This window comes from Bufo bufo, chromosome 8, assembly GCF_905171765.1.
Source record: "Bufo bufo chromosome 8, aBufBuf1.1, whole genome shotgun sequence".
NCBI lineage: Eukaryota > Metazoa > Chordata > Amphibia > Anura > Bufonidae > Bufo > Bufo bufo.
In genome coordinates, this window is record NC_053396.1 from 180,239,766 (window position 1) to 180,266,243 (window position 26,478).

General features: G+C 46.7%; 1 long non-coding RNA gene across 1 annotated transcript; it reads right to left on the reverse strand.

Annotated features, from left to right (window-relative positions):
• Positions 1 to 250: 250 nt before the first annotated feature.
• Positions 251 to 24,230, reverse strand: LOC120977645. Its single transcript, XR_005773944.1, has 4 exons — positions 24,111 to 24,230; positions 12,355 to 12,532; positions 12,219 to 12,263; positions 251 to 679 (listed from the first exon to the last, which is right to left on the reverse strand). It is a non-coding gene; the product is annotated as an uncharacterized LOC120977645 (long non-coding RNA).
• Between the last annotated feature and the right edge of the window lie 2,248 nt (positions 24,231 to 26,478).

The following is a 26,478-nucleotide window of genomic DNA, read 5'->3' on the forward strand; positions in this document are numbered from 1 at the left end:
TATGCAGAACCATTCACTTCAATGGGGCTGCAAAAAAAAAATTAAAAAACAGAACATGTCCTATTATTGTTCGCATTACCGACAAGTTCTATTAGGGGCCGGCCGCTCAGTTACCCAAAATGCACACGACCGGTATCCGTTTTGCAGATCTGCAATCTGCATACCGCAAAACAACAACGGTGGTGTGCATGAGCCCTTATTAGTACATAAGGAATGCAAGTAGTTACTAAGATATAAATAAAATCAGATATTTAATTGAAAATAAGATTTATTTTCCAAATATATGAAGAAAATCCAGAAACAAAATGGAGATTATTAAAACAGAATTGATTTCATTAGTGCAATGCACATTTCTTGTAACAAAAATACGAGAGCTTGTTCCAAGAGACTTCCCGGAGATCGGCTCCCTCTTCAGGCCGGAGGCCCCATGGTGACCGTCATGGCAGAGTCCAGAGGGGAATCCAAACTCAGTCTGTCCATTGCCAAGCACAGACCGAGAGTGACAATCCCCTGCACTGTGGGCCTCCCAAATCCCGGCTATTTACAGTCATCATAAAAGCAAATCTACAAAATACTGATCATTAAAATTGCATCTTTTCCCTTCTTGATATGAGTGAAATGTCCAACATCGCCCAATTTCCTGAGGACATGGCTGACGTGCTACCTCAACGAATCAACTCTGGAACAGAAAACAGAAAACCAATTAATGCTGGTGTACATTGAAGCTGAATGTGATGTCTGTGTGTAAATATATACTCTGGACAACAGAGGGCGCTACAATCCTATGTATCTGCAATAACTACAGGTTCACTACGCTTCGTGCCAAGTCCAAAGACCAGAGAAATCATCATACTGGTCCAATAAAACATGTGGCCTTTGCTACCAATGACGTTTGATAATCTGTACGACCCAGCCCAATGCCCATCACCCGGCTCTGGGTCATCTGTTTCACCAGAGGTTTAACTCTTCATAGGCGAGGAGAACCAAAAAGTACTAATTAGGGGGACATTTATAAAGATTAGTGTATTACACATGTTGGTATTAATATGTCCCCCACTGGCATCAGATGTGCCACAATTCCTAGGAGGCACAAATACCGGAACTGTTGTGCATCTGTGCATGTCCTTGCACTAAAACGGCAATCTACACCAGGGTTAAATGCCCCCGTTATATTTATTTATTTAATTTTGGGGGGGGGGGGGTTTCGGGTTTACAAATTCATACTTTTTTTGTGTGTTCATTAGGGTGCCGTTTTTAGTCCTTAATTTTCTAGTAAAGTTTACAGGAAAATTCCTGGTAAAACTGCCACACCCAGAGCATGCTGCAATTTAAAAACGCTCCGGGAGCAAAAAGTGCTAGGAATCTCTTAAAATGGCACATACACAAAAAAAAAAAAAAAAAAATTGGAGGGAGTCTTATAATTTTCTATTGGCTAACATGCCTAACATCTGGCTATAGCATGTAAAGGAAAAAAAATTAGATTACACTTAGAGCCTATGACAGCACCCCTGCAGAGACCACCTCCTCCTCCTCCTCCTCCTCCTCAGGACAGGAAACAGGAACCAGAACAGCTTTAACAGAGGGTCCACCCCCTCTACCCCCAGTCCTTTCCAAGAACTAAGGAACATAACATTTCAATAAATCTAATCATTTCTACATCCCTTTCTTTCTCCCTCTTATTACATTTTTTTTTTTATTACAAAAAAAAATAAAAATGAAGTTTTTAGTCTATTATAAATATTAGGGGAAGGGAATTAGCCAGGTGCTGTCATAGGCTCAAAGAAAACCGATTACCGGTAAGTGTAATCAAATTTTTCCCCTTCGCCTATGACAGCATCCCTGGAGATTAGGCACGAATAATCTAGGGTGGGACAACAGCTTGGAGCACCTTACGGCCAAAAGTAAGGCCCTCATTAGAAGGCAGCTGAAATCTATAGTGTCTGAAAAATTTATGTGGGGAACTCCAGGTGGCAGTCCTACAAATCTGCTCTATAGAAGCGGAGGCCCTCTCTGCTCAAGAAGTGGAGACTGATCTAGTAGAGTGAGCTCTGAACCCCGAGGGCAGAACAACTCCCTTGGAAGAGTACGTAAAGTAAATAGCCCGTCTAATCCACCTAACAATGGTCTGAGAAGAAGCAGCAGAGCCCTTCTTCTGAACTTGGAATAAAAGCAACAGACGGAGAAGGACCTCCAAGGCTGAGTGACCTGTAGACATTGAATTATACACCTCCTAATATCTAAACAATGAAATTCTGATTCCCTCATTTTTTGGAGAAGCACAGAAGGAGGGTAAAACTATCTCCTGGGAACGGTGAAAATGGGAAGAGACCTTCAGTAAAAAAAGAAGGATCAGGAGAATCACCACCCGATCCTCCAATATTCTCAAGTAAAACTGCTCAATGGAAAGTGCTGCGATCTCACTAAGGCTGGGTTCACACGGGCGCTACGTTTTGGCTCCGGATGCGTCCCGGTGCATTGCGGCAAACCCGCGCGAGTAGGTACGCAATTGCAGTCAGTTTTGACTGCGATTGCGTTCCGTTGTTCAGTTTTTAAAAAACTGAATGTGGTACCCAGACCCGAACTTCTTCACTAAAGTTCAGGTTTGGGTTAAGTGGTGTGTAGATGTAATTATTTCCTCTTATAACATGGTTATAAGGGAAAATAAAAGCATTCTTTAATACAGAATGCTTAGTACAGGGTCAATTGAGGGTTAAAAAATAAAAATAAAATTAACTCACCTCCTCCAATTGATCGCGTAGCTGCCGGTCTCCTGTTCTTTCTTCAGGACCTGTCAAAAGGACCTGTGGTGACGTCACTGAGCTCATCACATAGTCCAATCACATGGTCCATCACCACAGTGGTGGACCATGTGATGTGACGTCACCACAGGTCTTTTAGCCGGCAGCTCATGATTAAAGAAGTAAGAAGAGACCGGCAGCTACGCGATCAAGAGGAGGGGGGGGGAGTTAATTTTTTTTTATTTTTTAACTCTCAATTGACCTTGTACTAAGCATTCTGTATAAAAGAATGCTATTATTTTCCCTTATAACCATGTTATAAGGGAAAATAATACAGTGAATAGACTGTCATCATAGCAACCATGTGTGAAAATCGCACCACAGCCGCACTTGCTTGCGATTTTCACTCAGCTCCATTCACTTCTATGGGGCCTGCGTTGTGTGGAAAACAATATAGAGCATGCTGCGATTTTCAAGCAACGCAAGTGATGCGTGAAAATCACCGCTCAGGTGCACAGCCCCATAGAAATGAATGGGTCCGGATTCAGTGCGGGTGCAATGCTTTCACCTCACGCATTGTACCCGCACGGAAATCTCGCCCGTGTGAACTCAGCCTAATTCTCCTAGCGGAGGTAATGGCTAAGATAAACACAAGTTTAAGGGAGAGCATCTTTGGGGAAATCGTACTGATAGGCTCAAAGGGATCTGAAGTGAGAGCTGAAAGCACCAAGTTTAAATCCCAGGTAGGAACCCTATCTTTACAGACTGGGGATAACTTAGGCTACTTTCACACTCGCATTTGGTGCGGATCAGTCATGGATCTGCACATACGGATCCGCATCGATAATACACTGCTCAAAAAAATAAAGGGAACACTTAAACAACACAATGTAACGCCAAGTCAATCACACTTCTGTGAAATCAAACTGTCCACTTAGGAAGCAACACTGAGTGACAATCAATTTCACATGCTGTTGTGCAAATGGGATAGACAACAGGTGGAAATTATAGGCAATTAGCAAGACACCCCCAATAAAGGAGTGGTTCTGCAGGTGGTAACCACGGACCACTTCTCAGTTCCTATGCTTCCTGGCTGATATTTTGGTCACTTTTGAATGCTGGCGGTGCTTTCACTCTAGTGGTAGCATGAGACGTAGTCTACAACCCACACAAGTGGCTCAGGTAGTGCAGCTTATCTAGGATGGCACATCAATGCGAGCTGTGGCAAGAAGGTTTGCTGTGTCTGTCAGCGTAGTGTCCAGAGCATGGAGGCGCTACCAGGAGACAGGCCAGTACATCAGGAGACGTGGAGGAGGCCGTAGGAGGGCAACAACCCAGCAGCAGGACCGCTACCTCCGCCTTTGTGCAAGGAGGAACAGGAAGAGCACTGCCAGAGCCCTGCAAAATGACCTCCAGCAGGCCACAAATGTGCATGTGTCTGCTCAAACGGTCAGAAACAGACTCCATGAGGGTGATATGAGGGCCCGACGTCCACAGGTGGGGGTTGTGCTTACAGCCCAACACCGTGCAGGACGTTTGGCATTTGCCAGAGAACACCAAGATTGGGATATTCGCCACTGGCGCCCTGTGCTCTTCACAGATGAAAGCAGGTTCACACTGAGCACATGTGACAGACGTGCCAGAGTCTGGAGACGCCGTGGAGAACGTTCTGCTGCCTGCAACATCCTCCAGCATGACCGGTTTGGCATTGGGTCAGTAATGGTGTGGGGTGGCATTTCTTTGGAGGGCCGCACAGCCCTCCATGTGCTCGCCAGAGGTAGCCTGACTGCCATTAGCTACCGAGATGAGATCCTCAGACCCCTTGTGAGACCATATGCTGGTGCGGTTGGCCCTGGGTTCCTCCTAATGCAAGACAATGCTAGACCTCATGTGGCTGGAGTGTGTCAGCAGTTCCTGCAAGACTAAGGCATTGATGCTATGGACTGGCCTGCTTGTTCCCCAGACCTGAATCCAATTGAGCACATCTGGGACATCATGTCTCGCTCTATCCACCAACGTCACGTTGCACCACAGACTGTCCGGGAGTTGGCAGATGCTTTAGTCCAGGTTTGGGAGGAGATCCCTCAGGAGACCGTCCGCCACCTCATCAGGAGCATGCACAGGCGTTGTAGGGAGGTCATACAGGCACGTGGAGGCCACACACACTACTGAGCCTCATTTTGACTTGTTTTAAGGACATTACATCAAAGTTGGATCAGCCTGTAGTGTGTTTTTCCACTTTAATTTTGAGTGTGACTCCAAATCCAGACCTCCATGGGTTGAAAAATTTGATTTTTCATTTTTTTATTTTTGTGTGATTTTGTTGTCAGCACATTCAACTATGTAAAGAACAAAGTATTTCAGAAGAATATTTAATTAACTCAGATCTAGGATGTGTTATTTTTGTGTTCCCTTTATTTTTTTGAGCAGTATACAACCGCATGCATCCGTTCAAAACTGATCTGTTTGTATTATCTTTAACATTGACCAAACCGATCTGTCTTGAACACCATTGAAAGTCAATGGGGGGGCGGATCCGTTTTGTATTGTGTCAGTGAATCAGTTTGCCTCCGCATCGTCAGGCGGACAACAAAACACTGCAAGCAGCGTTTTGGTGTCGGCCTCCAGAGCGGAATGGAGGCTGAACGGAGGCAAACTGATGCATTCTGAACGGATCCTTATCCATTCAGAATGCATTAGGGCAAAACTGATCTGTTCAGGGATCTCACAAGCGGTCCAAAACAGATCTCACAAACGGAAACCAAAACGCCAGTGTGAAAGTAGCCTAGGATACTGCAGTCACAAACCTCTTAACCCAAGGATGATCAGCTAACAAACTCAAATAAGGCACTTAATGCTGAAATCTGCACTAAAGTGCTAGGTCTAAGCTTTATTTTACCATCCCTCTTGTAAAAAAAATCCAATACAGGTGGAATGTCTGGAACCTCTAGCACATTTACTGGTCTATTGGCAAATCTGTAAAAAGCTCTCCAAACTCTCAAATAGATATCCAAAGTGACCTTCTTACGACTCGCCAACAGAGTGGCGAAAACATCCTCAGAGAGCCCTCTTTTCCTCAAAATTTCCCTTTCAACAGCCAGGCAGTTAGGTGAAAATTTTGTACTTCTGGGTGAAAGATTGGACCCCGAGCCAGAAGTCCAGGTGGCTATCGACATCCTGTGGAGCCAAGAAAACCAAACCCTCCTTGGCCAAAAGAGAGCTATCACTATGACCGTGGCACTTTCTTCCCCGATCTTCCTGAGGATTCTTGGTAACCGCTTTACAGGGGGAAAAGGCATAGAGAAGGCCCCCCTCCCAGGATTGAGCAAATGCATCCACTGCCTTTGGATGCTCCTTCAGGGGAAAGGGAAAATAAACCCTTTACCTTTCTGTTTGACCTGGTGGCAAAAAGATCTATCTCCGGGACACCCCATATGGCTGAAATCTGATTGAACAGCACCTGGTCTAGGGACCATTCCCCCTGGCATAGACGACAGCTGAGGAAATCTGCTTTTACATTGTCTGCCCTCTTAGATGTACTGCAGAAAGAGAGAAGAGAGAAGCTTCTGCCAGATAAAAAAAATTGGTGAATGAGGGACATCAGACCCGGAGTTCTGGTACCTTCCTGCCTGTTGATATAGGCTACTGCTGTCATATTGTCCGAGTAGATTCTGACGTTTCTGCCTATGATGATCGGGAGACTCTGTGTCAAGACTAACCGGATTGCATTCAGTTCTTTGAAATTGTGAGACAGACAGGGAATTGTTGTCCCAGCTCCCTTGCAACAGAAGTGACCCCGTATGGGCTGGCATCCGTGGTCAAGGGAAGGACCACTTCCCTGCGTCACAGAACCTCTCTCTGTAGATTCTGCAGATCCATTCACCACCCCAAAGAACTCAAGAGTCTGAGGTGATAGAGAGATCTCCACATCCAGGGAGAGGACACATCTGTCCCAAACTTCCAGAATTTGAAGCTAGAGGGGCCTTGAACGATACTGAGCCCACTCTACCCCTGGAATAGCAGCAGTCATAAGACCCAGCACAGACATGGCCTCCCTCAAAGAAACTGACTGATGAGAGAGAAGGATCTGAACCCTCAACCTGATCAGAAGAGCCTTCTGTGGGGGCAACAGGCACCTCTGAGATCTGGAATCTAGGATCATCCCTAAGAAGCTGCACTTCTGACTTTGGACACAAACTGGACTTCTCCAGGTTTATAGCCCATCCTAGTCTGTCCAGAACTTCCCTTAACCAAGCAATTTGTTCCCTCAGGATCTGACTTGACCGGGCGACAAGAAGAAAATATAGTCTCGATGGGGTATGATAACTATTTCCTTCTCCCTCACGTGAGCCATCATCTCTGCAATGATCTTTGTGAAAACCCTCGGGGCCTGAGATAGTCCAAAGGGAAGGGCCTGAAACTGAACATGTAGGATCTCCTTCTCTAGCTGAACTGCTACTCTCAAAAATCTCTGGTGGCTGGGATGGATAGGGACATGATAATACGCATCCCTCAGATCTACTGTGCCATATAACAGTCTGGAAAGAGATTGTTCAACGCCAACCTGATGGATTCCATCCGACATTTCTCGTACACCAGATAACGGTTCAGACATTTTTAATTTATTATTGTTAGAAATGAACCATTCGGTTTTCTGACAAGAAAAAGGGTTGAGTAAAAAGCTCTTGCCACCTCCTGCCTTGGAACTTCCACCAACACCTTTTTCCCTAATAGGGAAAAAACTTCTGAGATGATGGCCGACTGTCTTGGGGGGGTCTGACCAATAATCTGTTATCACAAATTTTTCTACAGGCAACCTTTTGAAACCTTAAGCCCTCTCCTATAACCTAATTTATCCACGGGCTGTTGGAGATCTTCTGCCACTGACCTGAAAAGGGAGACAGACGACCCCCCACTGGAGGCCTGGCGTCATTGGGGTTGCTTTTTTTTGAGGCATCTGACCTGGAAAAAAGAAACCCCTTAGACTTCTTAGCTGCTCCTGCAAACTGTCTAGCTCTTCCCATTGACACCTTCTCTATTAAACCTGGAACAAAGGATCTCCTAGGATCTCCTAGGGGGCTGCTGACTGGTGGAGAGAAAGCCCTTTTTTCTATCAGAGGCCTTTTCTAGTAAATCGTCAAGGATCGGCCCAAATAAGTCTTCACCTTGACACGGAATGGCGCAAAGCTTAGCTTTAGAACTAGCATACCCATTCCAACTTTTTAACCAAATAGCTCTACGATCAGAGTTAGATAGGGCGGAAGCTCTGGCAGATAACCTCAATGAGTCCGCGGAAGCATCGGTCAGGAATCCAAAGCATTATATACAGTAGGGAAAGAGGATATTAACTGCTCCCTAGGGGTACCCCCTTTTATGTGAGCCTCCAGCTCCCGCATCCACACTTTCAGGGATCTAGCAACAGAAGTGGCGGCAATAGCAGGTTTAAAGGCCGCCGCCGAGGCTTCCCAATTCTTTTTTTAATAAATTTCTGTCCATCGGGTCTTTTAGGCTGGGTTCACACCTGAGCGTACTCTGTATGCGCTTTTTACAGGCGTTTTTATCGGGCGTTTACATACGCGCGAGGAAACAAGCAAATGCCCATTTAGGCGCGTTCCCGCTAAGTCTATGTGCGGGAACGAGCGACAATACGCCCCAAAGAACCTCCTGTACTTCTTGGGGGCGTAGGGCGTTTTACAGCGCGTTCGTACGCGCTGTAAAACGCTCAGGTGAGAACCATGCCCATAGGGAATCATTGGTTTTTGCCTGTTGAGTGTTTTACAGCGCGTAGGAACGCGCTGGTGTGAACCCAGCCTAAGAGAACCCATATCCTCAAAAGGAATCGCAGCTTTTTTAGACATCTTAGCTACTGGGGCATCAAGTTTTGGGGCCCTATCCCAAGAAGCAGACACTTCTTCATCAAAAGGATATTTACGTTTTATAGAGGAAGCAATAAAAAAAACTTCCTATCAGGTTTTTTCCAATCTTTATCAATGACTGCCTGAACATTTTTATGCACGTCAAAGACCTTCCTTCTCTTGGGGCCCAGACCCTCAAACAGAGTCCTGAACTGACTGCGGTGGCTTCTGGTTATCTAAGCCCATGGTAGCTCTTACTGCTTTGACTAGGGAGTTAATGCTCTTTCCTCCTCCATTAACTTGCTTACACATGCTTGACAAAGGGGTTTAGCCCAAGCAGAGGGTAGCTTCCTTTTACACAGAGTACAATCCTCTCCCTTAGATCTGGAGACCTTTCTAGATACTAAACATAGAAGATGACCCCCATGAGTAACCTGCAGAAGAAATAACGGGGTACAACCCCTCTTACCCCACCGTGGTACCGGAGTATCATTGTTGTTTTCAGCGTGCTGAGTCTGCTCCATGCTCAAACAGCAGTATCGGCCAGAATGGAGGAACTGCCAGCTTCTTCCACACCAGCATGGCAGTGAGCTGGCTGGGTTTTTCTCTGGGCGCACATACCGGCTCCCCCCACTTCCGGTCTTTACAGCGTTAGCTTCCTCCTACTGCTGCAACTCAGAAGTGCATCTCCCCAAGCGCGTGCAGACAGCCAGACATGCGATCATGGCCGCAGAGGTCCGCAGACGCCCCTGGAAGGCAGAAACCCTCCTGGACCGAGAAGGAGACGGAGTGGGGTAAGAGAGAGAAAGAGGCCCAGTCTCTTGCAGCGGCTCCTAAAGGAGGCTTACGCCGCCCGGATAACCCTCCCAATACTATAAACTAGTCGTGGTTCCCGCAGCTCCTCTTCAGCTCTTTAGCGGTTCCGATTCCCACCTATCCCGTAGGACAGAAAACAGAAATGGGGGTAGAGGAGGAGGAGGCGGTCTCTCCAGGGGGGCTGTCATAGGCGAAGGGGGGGGGGGGGGGGATCTGTGTTTATAGTGGTGTGTGAAGTGATGGAGAGATCATCCTCCATTTACCCAGTAGTCAGGTGAATTCTACAGCTGACATGTGAGCTCCTATGGTAATGGAGGGCGGGGGTGCTAAGAATTAGAACAACTGCTCCGTCATTTTCTGGGTCTCTGAACAGATGTTCCTTTTTAGGTACATAGACGAGCAGTTAGATTTGTCACTTAACAGACTTTTTATTTTAAAAGGGATAGTCCAGTTTCCCATATTGACCTATCCTCAGGATAGGTCATAGATATCAGATCAGCGGGGTCTAACTCCCGACACCCCCGCCAATCAGCTGTTTGAGAAAACAATGGTGCTCGCAGTAACACCGCAGCCTTCTCTCAGGTCACCAAGCACAGCACTGTACATTTTATATCGCTGGTCTTGGTACCACAGCTCAGCCCCATTCACTTCAATGGGGCTTAGTGGCGCCTAAGCCATGTGACCAATGAACGTGATGTCTAGGCTAAGCTGTGAGCGCCAGTGATAGGTCATCTGTTAAAAAAAAATTTATCTCAGAAAACCCATTTAATATACAGAATTGTTTACCATGCGGCATAATTCTATGTGATATCACTATGATCTGTGACTTTACGTAAAGGGGGTTTCTGAGACTTTAATACTGATGACCTATATATTTTTTTTTTTAGACAGGTCATCAGTATCTGATTGGAGGTGGTCTGACACCCAAGAACCCCCCCCCCCCCCTTTCCCACAATCAGCTGTTCAAGAAGGCAGTAGCGGCGCAGCCTTCTCTCAGCTTTTCCTAGGCCGGTGACTACATGTTCCTCTGTCACATGGCCTTGGCGCAGCTCAGCACCATTGAAGTGAATGGGGCTGAGCTGCAATACCAATTACAACCGCTATACAATGTACGGCGCTGTGCTTGGTAAACTGCAAGCTCACAGTTGGCCCCCACTGATCAGATACTGATGACCTATCTAGTGGATAGGTCATCAGTACTAAGACCTTGGAAAACCCTTTTAAGAACTACCACATAGCCTTAAGGGAACATCCACCAATATATATTCTAAGGATAGGTCAGCAATATTACATCAGTGCAGGTCTGAATCTCGACATCGCCCGCGGATCAGCAGATTGAAGGGGCCATGGCACTCTAGCATTGTTTACAAGGCACAGGTCTCTATTTTAGTACTATGAAGGCAGCGGGGTGCCTAGAATCAAACCTCCATACAAATACTAATCACCTAACATAGAAACATAGAATGTGTCGGCAGATAAGAACCATTTGGCCCATCCAGTCTGCCCAATATACTGAGTACTATGGATAGCCCCTGGCCCTATCTTATATGAAGGATGGCCTTATGCCTATCCCATGCATGCTTAAACTCCTTCACTGTATTTGCAGCTACCACTTCTGCAGGAAGGCTATTCCATGCATCCACTACTCTCTCAGTAAAGTAATACTTCCTGATATTACTTTTAACCCTTTGCCCCTCTAATTTAAAACTGTCCTCTTGTAGCAGTTTTTCTTCTTTTAAATATTCTCTCCTCTTTTACCTTGTTGTAACAGGCCATCAATTGTGTACTACTCTTAAAGCCTCATGCACACGACCGTTGTTTTATTCCGTGTCCGTTGTGCCGTTTTTCGTGATTTTCTGCGGACCCATTGACTTTCAATGGGTCCGTTGAAAACTCGGCTAATGCACCGTTTGTCATCCGCGTCCGTTATCCGTGGTTCCAGTCCGTCAAAAAAATATAACCGGTCCTATTTTTTTCACGGAAAACGGTTTGCGGACCCATTCAAGTCAATGGGACCGTGAAAAAACGCGGAGGCACACAAGATTGTCATCCGCGTCCGCGTGCGTTTTTTTCCTATCATTTGCATGGCAAACTTGACTTAGACTTTTTTTTTACTTTCCTTCATGTCTGGCGATCCTCCAAAAATAAAGGAAGACACACGGAAACAAATCACGGAACAACGGAACCCCATTTTGCAGAACGGAACACAACAATGGTCGTGTGCATGAGGCCTAAAGGGGATGTCCTGCCGTATATACTGATGACCAATCCTCAGGATAAATCATCAATAAATATCTCATTGACGGGGGTCCAACACCCGGCACCCCCGCCACTCAGCTGTTTGAAGAGCAGGTGGTGCTCCATGTGAGCGCTGCTTCCTGGCCATTGCACTACGCGCCGTCTCCAGTGAACGGAGCGAGTACTCGTCATTACACTGCACTTCCAAGATGACAGGCAGCGTAAGGACGGGAAGGAGGTGCTCACTTGGAGCGCAGCCTCCTCCTCTTCAAACAGCTGGTCAGGGGGGCTGCCGGGTGTCGGACCCCCACCGATAAGATACTGATGACCTATCCTGATAATAGGTCCTCAATGTATATGGCAGGACAACTCATCTAATTTAGACAGACACAAAAATGAGGCAGCTCCAAACAGTTCAATGATACATCCCGCCCTGTCACATCTGCATACATAGGAGGGTCCTCAATATTTGCTGGTGCCCCATCCCTTGGCCGCTCGGTCTGTGAGGAGTACGAATATAGAGACTGAAGACTTGGTGGTGAAGGCCTCCGCTCACGCTGTGCCCACTCACCTTATAATTATGTACATTATCTGGTCGGGGTGGGTGACATAAATCCTGTAAAGGAAACAGAAGACAACTGTTACATGGCGCTCGCCTGACACAGCGCGGTCCCCCGTACAGAGGCGGTGATCAGCAGCCCACACACCTGTCTCCCCACTGGTACATGGATCTGTCCTGGAACAAATGGCAAAGGAAAAGCCACATACTGATCGTCTCCATCCAAAATATGACGACCACGAACCAGATGGAGGAGAGGAGAAAAAACTCACACACCATCCTGCCTCCGTCCCACCCGGAAACGGCCGCTGCTACCCCTACAGTCCCTGCAAGAGAACAGAGGATTACAGGAGGGCACACGCATCGCCTTATCATCTGTAGGTCTCAGAATACAAAGTTCCAATTCACTAACAGCAAGCAGAGATCTTACAAATGGTAGCAGAACATTTCACTGGACGGTAGCATTTTCTGCGCATTTCCTTTCTCCGCGCAGGCGAGTTCTTCCTAGTTTTAGCCAATCCGGTATCTCCCAGTGTCTGCGCACAGCATGCGGTCACACAGACACCTAGAGAAGCTGCCGCAATCAGTTACGGTACATTCACACAACAGTGAAAACAACGGATACACTGTCCATTTTCCCTGGCCTTTTGCATCCGTGTGTGCATCAATTTTCTGGCCGTCTATCTGTTATTATTAACTGTTTTGCATCCATTTTTTTTTTTTTACTCGTTTTATTAAGATATAACAAACGAAGGTTGAATTGTTACATACAGTATATTAATAAAATATAGGCACAGATTTACATACATGACCGACGGTGAGTCACATATAGATCACTTCAGAATGCATTATTATTCCACTGTACTGACTAATAACAATAAAGGAAATGTAACAGTAGAAGGCGTTGCGACTTTACTTTGTGTTATCTGCAGTGTGTACACATTCAAGAAAGGAGGTTTCATTCTACAGAAGGCATATGAGCCGAAGATACTGTCAATGGCGAGGAACACCATGATCCCCAAACCTTCTCAAATTTCTGAGGACATTTTCTATGGGAGAACATAATTTTTTCCCAGGGAATTATTTGGTTCACTAAGGCTTTCCATTGAGCGACTGTAGGCGGTCTCTCCGCCATCCATCTGAGAGCCACTGCCTTTCTAGCCATGAATAGCGTCTCCCTCAGGAAAATCAATTACTACCAGAAGGCACTTTTTAGGACACAACTCAAGGGCTCCCGGAATCAAAGATGATAGTACTGACACTACATCCCTCTAGTAGTTCTGGACATAGGAACATTCCCATATCAGATGCCAAAAGCCCGCACCTGGTTGTGCACACCTGTGGCACCCGCCATGAGACAACCTGCCCATCTTATATAGTCTGACCGGAGTGAGGTAGCTCCTGTGAAGTATAAATAACTGAAGGGAAGGCGATACCCCTGACAGAGCTTCTAATGCCTCATTCCATTCTTCTCTAGTGAGGTTTGTGATGCACTCCCTCCATCTGGTCTCCGCCAGCAGAGAGCTTGAGCTCATTTTGCTATTCAAGAGGTGTGTATACAAGGCCGATATCATGCCCCTAGGGCCCTGGCTTTTCAAAATGCCAATGAGAGGGTATTTCGAAATGGATTTCTTTAAAGGATCTCAGTTGTGACTGAAGTGTGTATCACAGCTGCAAGTATCTGAAAAAGCGAGGACGCACCACACCCACCTTCGCTTGAAGCTGAGTAAAAGAACAGAATCCCATTCTCAGAGGTCTTTCAGCGTGAGTACTCCATACCCCTGTCAGATGCCCCTTCCCTCGCACTGCATCAGCATAGGTAATGTTGGGTTATCGCATAGTGGCATCTCCTCCGGAAGGTCAGAATATTGTTGGAGCTTTGCAGCCTTCCAGACCTGGTGCGCCAACTTATGGATAGGCAATGGATGCCCAGAGACTACTGCTAGGTCTTCCAATACAGGCCACAAACTAGATAGCTGCAGATAATATTCTGAGTTGGGGAGTTCTACACTTGAGACCCACGATGCCAAGTACCTCAGTTGCCCGGCTAAAAAGTACAGGAACAAATCTGGAAGGGCTGCCCCTCCCTGTTGCCAGCTCCTTTGTAGGGTCCCCAGTTTCCTTCTCTCCTTCCCCCACAAAAGGTGGCCATTAAGGAGTGTAAACGATTGAAAAGGTTTTTGGGGACTGGGGTACACGCGTGTTCGAGTAGATACAAGGCTTTAGGCAGTAGTATCATTTTGATCAAATTTAGCATTCCCATGACAGACAACGGTAAGGTTTTCCAGTACCTGAATTTGTCTACAAAATGAACCTCTAAGGGAATTATGTTTCGGTCAAGAGAGAGACACATCGGTCCCTTGTAATGATGACCCCCCAAATATTTGAATTGATCAACTACCATGAGGTTGTGAAATACAGAGGGCCATCCTGCGGACCATAAGGGCCGACTAGGTCCAGTTAATATGGAGACCTAAATAGAAACCAAAGTGTTCAATAATGTCTATTACTCTTGGCAACGTTGACTCTACCTCATCCATATAAACAATTAGGTCATCTGCATAGAGGCCAATCCTCTCCTCCCTATTGCCCAAAGCTACCCCTTTAATCAGCGGGTCTCGCCGGACTCTAAGCGCCAGATGTTCTATTGCTACCGCAAATAATAGAGGAGATAAAGGGCACCCCTGTCTAGTTCCCCGGTTTAATGGAAAGGTCATAGATAAAGACCCATTAACTAAAATATTAGCAGTACGTTTAGCATATATTACAGAAATCCACCTTATAAATACAGGGCCAAAGCCAAAGCTTTCTAAGGCTTGTAATAAATAAGGCCACTCAACCGAGTCAAACGCTTTGGCCGTATCTAAGGCCGCTAGAGCCCATCGTTTATTACCTGCGTAACCTATTTGCGTGACAACCTGCGCTCTCCGTATGTTGCTGGAAGTGGAACGGCCTGGGATGAAGCCCAACTGGTTCTCATGTATTATGGAAGTTATTACCTTATTTAGGCTAGTTTCACACTTGCGGCAGGACGGATCCGACATGCTGTTCACCATGTCGGATCCGTCCTGCGGCTATTTCGCCGTGCCCCCGACTATAATGGGGACAGGGGCGGAGCTCCGGTGCAGCACGGCGAAAGCCGCTGGACTAAAAAACCTGACATGCAGTAATTTTAGTCCGGCGGCCTTTCGCCGTGCACCGCCGTGCTGCGCCGGAGCTCCGCCATATAGTCAATGGGGACGGGGCGGCGGCCCGGGGGCACGGCGAAATAGCCGCAGGACGGATCCGACATGGTGAACAGCATGTCGGATCCGTCCTGCCGCAAGTGTGAAAGTACCCTTAACCTGTCCACTAAAATTTTTGTTAGTATTTTATAATCCAAATTTAATAAGGATATGGGGCGATACGACCCACATTCCAAAGGTGGTTTATCCGGTTTTAACAGTATAACAATAGATGCCTCGTATAATTATTCTGGAAGAAAACCACTCTCCAGGGAATTAGAATACACTCTGAGGAGCAAGTAGGTCTATGTATTTGGAATAGACCTCCAGCGGGATCCCATCCGGTCCTGGGGATTTGCCTGAAGCTAGCCGTTTGACAGCCTCCTCAATCTCTTCAAGTGTAATTTCCTCATCCAGGAGCTCCCTATCTGAAACTGCCAATTGGGGATGTGTCACCTCCTGCATGTACTCCCTCAATTCGCCTTCAGTATACCGAGCCACAGATCTATACAGATCTCGGTAAAACTCATTAAATCTATCTTCTAAAACCCCTGCTGGCTCCTCTATCACCTCACCAGTGACGCTAGCAATGCGCAATGCAGGGGGGGGCCCTATTATTTCTATTTACTACCTGCGCTAATATTTTTCCAGTTTTATTACCCTGTTCGACCGACTGCTGCAGGAATAAAAGTTTACGATCACCTTTCTCTTTAAGATGGCCCATATACGATCTCCCCTTTAACATCCAATCTACCCTATTGGCCTCTGTTGGGTCAGAAATTTATGTTCTTTCCGCATTCCTGCAGAGCTCCTCCAATGCCTCTTCTCTACGCTGCGTAGACCTTCTTATATAGGAGATAGAAGACTGGAGACAGCCCCGCAGAAAGGCCTTCAAAGTATCCCACAATAGAGAAACGTTATTATCCGCTCCATTCATCTCCAAAAACACCCGGATTTGATCTGGGACACGGTCATTTATACCCATCAATGACAGCCAAAACGGGTGAATGCGTCTCTTAGTTGCACGCAGGTTCACGTCCGACGTGACGGACAGCGCATGATCAGAAGGACCCTGTGCACCATAGTATATGTCTTGCAACGACATATGTGTATTCACTGTACCAAACATGTAATCAATCCTCGAGAGTGCCCCCTTAGAGGGTGTGAAGCAAGAATATACCAATTGGGCTGTTTTTTTTCCGTCCACATATCCAGCCATCCTATCTCCGATACAAATCTCGCCAAGATGGTGCCAGACGATCTAACACTAGCGTTCTGTGATGGGTTATGGAATCTGTCTAAAGATTTGTCCAGCACCATGTTGATATCGCCCATACATATGACCCTCGCTGCAAAACCCGCTGCTGCTTGTAGCAAAGAGAGGTTAGCTGGTGGAGGATTATACAGGTTCAACACAACATAAGGGACACCATTGGCGTGTGCATAGGCAAAAACATATCTCCCCTCCGGGTCAGACACCACCTGGTGAGGTCCCATCTGACTGTACGATGGATTCACAGTGACACTCCCCTAGAGTATGTAGTTCCATACGCATTCTCCACCCATTGCACCTAGGGCTTATTAACTCTCTCTCCTGTGTCTTTTGTTAAGTGGGTTTCTTGTAATCCTAGAACGTGAGGAGAATATTTTCTTACGTGCGCAAATACCGCCATACATGTCCTAGGGCCTCCCAGCCCCCTCACGTTCCAGGACATTACCTTAATAGTCGCCATTTGCTACAATTTACAGTATGAGATAGCTCTCTGCTAAATCGTGACCCACCATACAAGCAATGCAAGCTGCCCGTCCCATGATAGTTGCATAATCATACCAATCCTCAACAATAGAACATAACTGATTGCAGTACAAAGGTACCCAGATTCTTAAACATAGAACTGTGAACAAATAGTTAACTATAGTGGCCATATGCTCGGGGGACCTGCCCAGTGTAGATAGGTGGAAAACTGAGACAGGTAGTGGAGCATAACCCCCGCAGTAGCATATTAAGTAGTGACAAGATACAATGCTACAAATCTCACGCCCTATTTAGGGACCCTCGGGATATCGTAATCAAAGGAACAAGCGGTCGAAAGACCAAAAAATCCCTTTAGGGGTCTCTAACTGGTACTAAAATATATCTTTATTAACTATTGACTAAAACGTTGATACATAAATTCTATATAAAACTATCAGAGGGCAGTAGAGCTAGTAGTGGATAGATAGATATATATATATATATATATATTTTACTCCTGTATTAAACTACCCGCCGTTGCTTTGGATTAGCAGCAGCTGAGAGGATAGTTACATGGAGTATATATTCATATATAGTCCCTTCTAGGTAGTTGGGCCAGGAAGGTACTCGGTGCAGGGAATCAATTTAATATACTCATATGTATTCAGTGAGACCAGGCGTGCGATGGCTTCCACTACATGTCATTCCCACAATCATGGGCCAGTTCTGAATTGATTTATGTTTATTGGATGTGATTTGTACTGTATCACACAGTACACCAATACACTGGACAGTAGCCACTTATTTGGCCGACTGTTTATATCAACTGTTCAGTCACAACCAGTATTATCTGCCCCTTGTTGTCTTAGAGGAGATTGTATCTTGTTGCAACAACTGGCAATGTTGTCCACCAGTTGGCAACAAATCTCTCTATTAAATTGGTATTACTGTGTACGCCGGGCAGTTGATGCATGTAGTATAGAGTGACCAGTAATGTATTAAACTACTAATAAAGTACATTAACTCGCATATAGGGGTTAGATCTGAACTTTATAGTCTATTGCTATGGATCCAGAATCATCAATGCTATATCCCCTAAGACAGTGCCTATAAACCATTTAAGCATAAGAACAATAAGGAATACCATTCAGATAGCATGTCATTGGCTCTAGGCAGGATACTGCGCCTATAACTAGAACAGTCCCGGAGATAAAACGGGCAAGCATGACCTTTTTGGAAACCGCGATGCAGTTCATCTGGGAGGAGACCTTCTTGGCCTCATAGAGAGCCAGTCTTCAGCTTCTCTGGGACTGGAGAAGAAAAGCGATTTCCCGCCGTCGACCACTCAAGCGAGCCGGATAGGATGTTACAGTCCCGTAGACGTTTCTTAATGCCGACAAAAGGTCGCTCTCTTCTGTAGATCTGCCGAAAAAAATCAGGGTAAAGGGATATATTTGCAGATCCCAAGGTTATGGTTTGCTTTATCCTGGCTTGTGCAAGTAGGAGATCCCTGTCTCTCCAGTTAAGCAGGCGAGCCAGCAAGGGTCTAGGGGGTGCACCCGGAGGTGGTGCCCTGAGCGGCACCCTGTGAGCTCTCTCCACTGCGTATGCCTTTGAAAAGGATGCCTCAGGAAAAATGGATTTAAACCAGCCCTCCAGGAATGCTGCTGGGTCAGCACCCTCCGATCTCTCCGGCATCCCTAGGATTCTCACATTATTGCACAGTGCACGATTCTCCAAATCGTCGCATTTTTGTTTCAGAGAGTCCACAGCACGTTCCACAACTGAAATCCTATCTGGCAGTATTCTTGTGTTGTCCTCCAGCTCAGAGACCCTCTCCTCAGTGAGCCTGGCCCTCTCTCTTAGCTGTTGCACATCATGGCGCAGAAGTCCCAAATGAACCCTCACCTCCTCTATCTTACCAGTGAGGGATGATTGGCAGCCTGTAATCGCCGCCATTAGCCACTCATGCGATGACTGCAGGGTGACTTCTGGCACTTCTTCAGACTGCTGCGCTGCCCTCTGGTCTGCGGTGCACGTGCTGGAGAGGAAGGAGCGGCACCATGTTGAGCCTCTTGCCTGGCATATTCCTTGAGGTGTTCCGCCCCAGCTTGGGCTTTACTGGGGCTCATGGTGCGGTCCTGCTGTCACCGGGTATGTCAGGGCACTGTCCGGGGGTGTCAGATAGAGCTTTAGTAATTAGGATCGCTCAGGATAATCGTTGGGAGACGGAACAGCGCTCAAACGCGTCCGGCCATGTCGGCAGTTGGCCACGCCCCCTTGCATCCATTTTTAACTGACGTTCAAGACTGCCACTAAAAATTGATGAATTTCATTGCCTTTAAGCCCCCAACCTCTGCAGCATACAGTGGATATACAAAGTCTACACACCCCTGTTAAAATGTCAGGTTTCTGTGCTGTAAAAAAATGAGCCAAAGATAAATCATTTCAGAACTTTTTCCACCTTAAGGGTCCATTCACACGTCCGCAATTCTGTACCGCATTTTGCGGAACGGAATTACGGACCCATTCATTTCTATGGGGCCACACTATGTGCTGTCCGGATCGCACTTCCAGGTCCGCAATTCCGTTCCTGAAAAAAATAGAACATGTCCTATTCTTGTCGGCAATTGCGGACAAGATTAGGCATTTTCTATTATAGTGGCGGCGATGTGCGATCCGCAAAATGCGGAACGCACATTGCTGGTGTCCATGTTTTGCGGATCTGTGGACCCCAAAAACACATATGGATGTGTGAATGGACCCTTAGTGTGACTTATAAACTGTACCACTCAATTGAAAAAAACAAAGGTGGAGGGAAGAAAACAAAACAAAAAAAACTAAAATAATGTGGTTGCATAAGTGTGCACACCCTCCTATAACTGGGGATGTAGCCGTGTTCAGAATTAAGGAATCACATTGAAAATCCTGTTAAATAGGAGTCAGCATACACCTGCCATCATTTAAAGTGCCTCTGATTAACCCCAAATAAAGTTCAGCTGCTCTAGTTGGTCTTTCCTGAAATTGTCTTAGTCGCCATGGTCCACAGAGAGCTTCCGAAGCATCAGAGGGATCTCATTGTTAAAAGGTATCAGTCAGGAGAAGGGGACAAGAGAATTTCCAAGGCATTAGATCTACCATGGAACACAGTGAAGACAGTCATCATCAAGTGGAGAAAATATGGCACAACAGTGACATTACCAAGAACTGGACGTCCCTCCAAAATTGATGAAAAGACGAGAAGAAAACTGGTCTGAGAGGCGACCAAGAGGCCTACAGCAACATTAAAGGAGGTGCAGGAATATCTGGCAAGTACTGGCCGTGTGGTACATGTGACAACAATCTCCCGTATTCTTCATATGTCTGGGCTATGGGGTAGAGTGGCAAGACGAAAGCCTTTTCTTACGAAGAAAAACATCCAAGCCAGGCTACATTTTGCAAAAACACATCTGAAGTCTCCCAAATGCATGTGGGATAAGGTGTTATGGTCTGATGAATCCAAGGTGGAACTTTTTGGCCATAATTCCAAAAGATATGTTTGCGCAAAAACAACACTGCACATCACCAAAAGAACACCATACCCACAGTGAAGTATGGTGGTGGCAGCATCATGCCAAAGGGCTGTTTTTCTTCAGCTGGAACTGGGGCCTTATTTAAGCTAGATGGAATTATGAACAGTTCCAAATACCAGTCAATATTGGCACAAAACCTTCAGGCTTCTGCTAGAAAGCTGAACATGAAGAGGAACTTCATCTTTCAGCATGACAACGACCCAAAGCATACATCCAAATCAACCAAGGAATGGCTTCACCAGAAGAAGATTAAAGCTTTGGAATGGCCCAGCTAGAGCCCAGACCTGAATCCGATTGGAAATCTGTGGGGTGATCTGAAGAGGGCTGTGCACAGGAGATGCCCTCGCAATCTGACAGATTTGGAGTGTTTTTGCAAAGAAGAGTGGGCAAATCTTGCCAAGTCAAAATGTGCCATGCTGATAGATTCATACCCAAAAAGACTGAGTGCTGGAATAAAATCAAAAGGTGCTTCAATAAAGTACTAGTTTAAGGGTGTGCACACTTATGTAACCATATTATTTTATTTTAATATTTTTTCTTCCCTCTACCTAAAAAGATTTCAGTTTGTTTTACAATTGAGTGGTACAGTTTATAGGTCACATTAAAAAGGTGGAAAAAGTTCTGAAATGATTTATCTTGGTCATTTTTTTACATCACAGAAACCTGACATTTTATCAGGGGTGTGTAGACTTTTTATATCCACTGTATTGGCCCCAGTATCTAGTGGCCCCCCTGTAGTGCCCCCCATACAGGCCCCAATATAATGTATATAGTACCCCCCACAGTGCCCTCTGTATATAGAATGCCCCCAGACCCCATATTGCCCCCCCCCCTCCTCCCTATAATGGCAGCAAATAAAAAAAGAAAATACCTCCCCATAGGCAGTCCCGGGAACACCAGGCGCTCCCAGCGTGATCATGTTACGTGACAACACTGGGTCCTGCTGCCTCCAGTGCAGAGCGAGTGTTTTCAGGACTGCCTGTGGTGGGGCGTGTATATATTTATATTTTTATTTTTTTAACACTCTCCTTTCCGCCTCACTCATGTACATCATTTTAACGGCCATTAGATGAGTGCAATCCTGTCTACAAAGTGTTTAAAACAAAACAGGGCCATTGATTTCAATGGGGTCTGTCTGGCAGGGAAACTGCGATGCCGTTTTTCAGTCATGTGAATGTACCCTTAGCTATCCTCTATCCTGTGAACAGGGTACAACTTGCAAAATTGGCACAACTTCTTTAAAAAGATCTGTTTGCTGAAAACAAATAGAAACCTTGTTCAGATCAAGCATTTACTTTTCCATCATGCTTTTACATTCGCTACAAGTCCTCCAGAATGAAAGCCCCTCTTTCTAGCCGAAGCACAGAGCTGCTAATCACAGGTCACACTACGTTTATTCCGACAGAGTGAAAATAAACCCTTTTGGATTTTTGAGAAATATTTTTAGCTACCGAGGAGTACGAAATAAGACCCGGCGCGGCTGGGGGGGGGGGGTATAATAAGCCCTGGAGTGGCGGGGGGGATGGGGGGGTCCGGGGCTAATAAGACCCATCGCGGCTGGGGGGAATCTGGGGCTAATAAGACCCAGAGTGGCTGGGGGGGGGGGGGGTATCGGAGCTAATAAGACCCGGAGTGGCTGGGGGGGGGGGGGTATCGGAGCTAATAAGACCCGGAGTGGCTGGGGGGGGGGGGTCTCGGAGCTAATAAGACCCAGAATGGCTGGGGGGGACTCAGGGCTAATAAGACCCGGCGTAGCGGGGGGGGGGGGGGCGGCTAAAAAGGCTGTTCCATTACAACTTATCCACCAGACAGGAGCAGCGGACACATACATGCTGCCCCATTCAGTGGGCGAGTACAATCGCTCTATGGCAGTCCCAGTTGCATGTGGCAGTGGACATGCAGGCGAGCCTGCCACTCCATTCAAACGGGGTTCTTGCGATGCCCCATAATGACAAGAGAGTCGGCTCTAGAGATCAGCTCTGCATGGGGGCAGTGGTGTCACACTGCATCCAGCTCTATCCTTCCAAGCGACGGTGGTCACTGACTACTCCTGCAGGGCACAGCGGGCACCCGACTAAAGACCGATACTACATTAATCAGCCTCCAACAGGCTGCTCGCAGGTTACTTCCAGGTGACAAGAGGACGCATGGCGGGGGTATGCACAAAGTGATTGTAAGGAGAACACTGCTTGGGTTACTATAGGAATAGGGAGGTCCTACTGTATATACAAGGGGAAGGGGGGGCAGTCACTTTTTATTGAGCAGGGGGTCAGCAGTGATTGAGGGAAGCTGAGGAGGCACAGCTGTGAGTACTAGAGGGCTCACAGATCACACATCCAGTGGGTTTGGTGTAGGTTACATTTTTGGAAAGAGATAAAACATTTCCTTCTGCGTGTCCGCCTCCATCCTGTAGAACTGTATAGGCACGGAGCGGCATACGTCACCCATAGGCTCCCATGTGTACCACGCACTATACACTCTGCTATTCCATACGGAAGGGATAAAAAGTTGTACTGAAGTAGACCAGTGAGACGGAGGCCTCCGTCGGGAGAATAGGGACCTGTGGATACATTTGGGATACTTGCTGGGAGCTTTCCCGATGCGTACGGCAAACTCAGTGTGAATTCGGCTTTACCATTTTACACAACATGAAACAGGATATGAAAACGACGCTCTCGCCCGCCGGCCCCGCGCTGGGTCACTCCCTAACACTCTCCTTTTGCCCGATATGGGCCCCACCTCAGGGCAGACTGGTGACCGGCTGGCTGCTGCAGTCTTCACACAGTCCAATAGGTAGGTGGCCATGAGTCTCTACATTTAAGGGGTACTCCAGCTTTTTAACTAATGTTGGCACCCCACCCCCGCACCTGTGGAGGGAGAGTACTTACCTGTGGGGTACAGCTGTGTTTTCCCACACACCACTCCCCGCTTATAAACTTCCAGCATCGACGTTGTCACATTTGACGCAGCAGCAGTGACATGTGACCTAGGTCTGGCAGGAAGCCATTTGTTAAAGCTAGAGAACCCCTTTAAGATCTGCAGCAGTTGACAGGCAGGCCGGGTCCACGCCCCCATTTCTGCCTGCAGTTTAGGGTCTCAGGGGTGGGGGCTGAGTGTATAACATATGGATACAGCAATGGGAGTACACCTATAATCCAAGCTTGCCTAGCAGGACATATAGGAGCACCCCTCCTTTATAAGAGCCCTTGTATTCTGACCCTGCTCTCTAAGAGGACCACCCCTCATGAAGACCATTTATCTCTCACAGAGATTAGAAGACCAAGCCATTCAATAGAACAACAATGGACCAGGCAGGCGCGCGCACACACACACACACGTATCTACACATTACACACGGGCCTACGGCGCTCACCAGGCTGCAGAGGTCCCCAGTGGCCCCCAGGGAACGTAGCGCAGGATCCCCAGCTGACACCACACAGCTGTGTCTGGACTAACGCTTCCGCGTTTAGCCCCGCCTTCCGTGCTGCCCATACGGGTAAGTAAACATGACGTCACTGGCGCGACAGCGGGAGTCACCGCACCACGTGACCTCACCTAGCGCGCTCCTCGTCACACGCCCCTGCTAGTCATGGCCATTGGCCATTGTGCGACTGTGGCCCTTGCAGGCTGCTACATACCTATACTTGTGGCCCTTGCAGGCTGTTACATGTGATATAGATAGCACAGGCTGCATCACGTTTAATACATGGAGCTACATAAAGTGCGGCAGTTTCCCATAGCAACCTATTAGATGGCAGCTCGCAGAATGAAAGCTGCTATGTGAGTGGTTGCTATGGGCAACGCTTATAAATTTCCACAAAGAGTTGCCTAGGTATTTGAAGGGGTTGTCCAGACATACGTTCCTGTCCAGTCTGACATTGGGCGTGGAGAGAGGTGACTGTATGTGGGTGGTACAGTTGCCAAGGCAACCGCGTGACTCCCAGGGCGTGTTGTGCACATGTCCTATTTAATTAATGCCACCTGTGCACGATCTTCGCTGGGCCTCAGGCAATTGCCTCAGCAACTGTTCCGCCCAGAGTGCAGCTGCATTTCTCCACGCCCGAACAGGAAAGCACGCCCCTTGGAAATAAAATGGTGATTAGGTCTCGTGCACACGGTCGTGTCCGTATTTAGGTCCACAAACCACAGATCCGCAAAATAATGATACCTTCCATGTTCACTCCCATCAATAGAAAGGACTTTATGAAAGCTTTATCCCCTTCCCGCGCAGCGCCGTGCGCTTACGGCATTGGTCAGGTCTTTTAAGGCCGTGCATGTACGGTGTTATGCGTCTGCGGGTGTATGGAGCGGGCCCACTCCATACACGCCGGGTGCCGGCTGTAATATACAGCCAGCAACCGGCTGCACTGATGGGGAGTGGCAATCGTGCCACCCCTGTCATTTAACCCCTCAGGTGCCGCAATCAACGGCTCCCTCTGCCTTCCGATCGGAGACCCAGCAGTGAAATTGTGGTTGCCATGGCAGCCTGGACGAGGTACAGCTCAGAATGGAGAGTGTAAAAATCCTAGATCTCTATTGGGGTGAATAGGAGAGGGGATCGATAGATCCCATGTACTAGGCCCCTAAGGGGTCTAATAGTATTAAAAAAAAAAAGTACATATATATATTTTTTTTAATCACCATAATATTAAAAGTTTAAATCACCCCCCCCTTTCCCAATTTTACATATGAAAATATATAAGCAATAAAAAAATAAACATATTGGGTATTACCATGTCTGAACTATTAAAATATAAAAAAAATTCCTGTGTGGTGAACGCCGTAATGGAAAAACAACAAAAAAACACGATTTGCCTTTTTTCTTTTGGTCATCTTGTCTCCCAAAAAAATTTAAAGTCGTACATGATACCAAAACGGTACCAATAAAACCTACAGTTTGTTACGCAGAAAATAAGCCCTCATATAGCTCTGTGGACAGAAATATTAAAAAGTTATGGCTGTCAAAATATAGCGATGCAAAGAAAACTTTTATTTTTCCATAGGTTTTTTTTTTTTTTTACAATTTTGCCAAACAAAATTTTCTTTTCCCATTTTCTAATACAAGACATGGTAAATTAAATAGTGGCATCAAAAAATTCATCTTGTCACAAGGTAAGTAAATATTGTGAACAGGTGTTCTGCCAGATTCCTATACCTTGGCAGAACACTATACCGGAAGTGACGCGGCCGCACAGGAATCAGCTGGAGGAGGGTGTGTGCGCCGCTGCGCAAGCTGTGTGGTGACCCCAATATCCAGCACTCAGCTGTGCGGTGTCCCCCAATATCCCACACTCAGCTCTGCTATGTGGTGACCTCGATATTCTGGGTCCTTCTCCCGCGGCGCTGCAATGATTTTTTGCTGGGTTTTGGAGGGGCCTGGTTGCCAGCCTCTTTCCCCAGGATTATGGCCCATACTAACTTTGAAGGAGAAGACAGACCGGCCGCACAGCTTAAATCTGTGGAACTGTTTTGGGCAGGAAAGCCATGCTTGCGGTCAGCCAAATGTGACTTCCATGGAATTCGGGAACCCCTGCTCGGATCTGGGTGATTTTTGGATATGTTGTTCACCCAGATCAGAGCTATCCATGGATGTATACATTATGGGGATATGTGGGGTTTTGAGGTGTGTGACAGAACCATCTGTCTTTGGAATTGTAGTGTATGTTATGTGAGGGTACCCAGATAGCTAATTTTATTGTATTCGTGTAGTCTGAGTGCCATTCACTTAATGATATGCACTC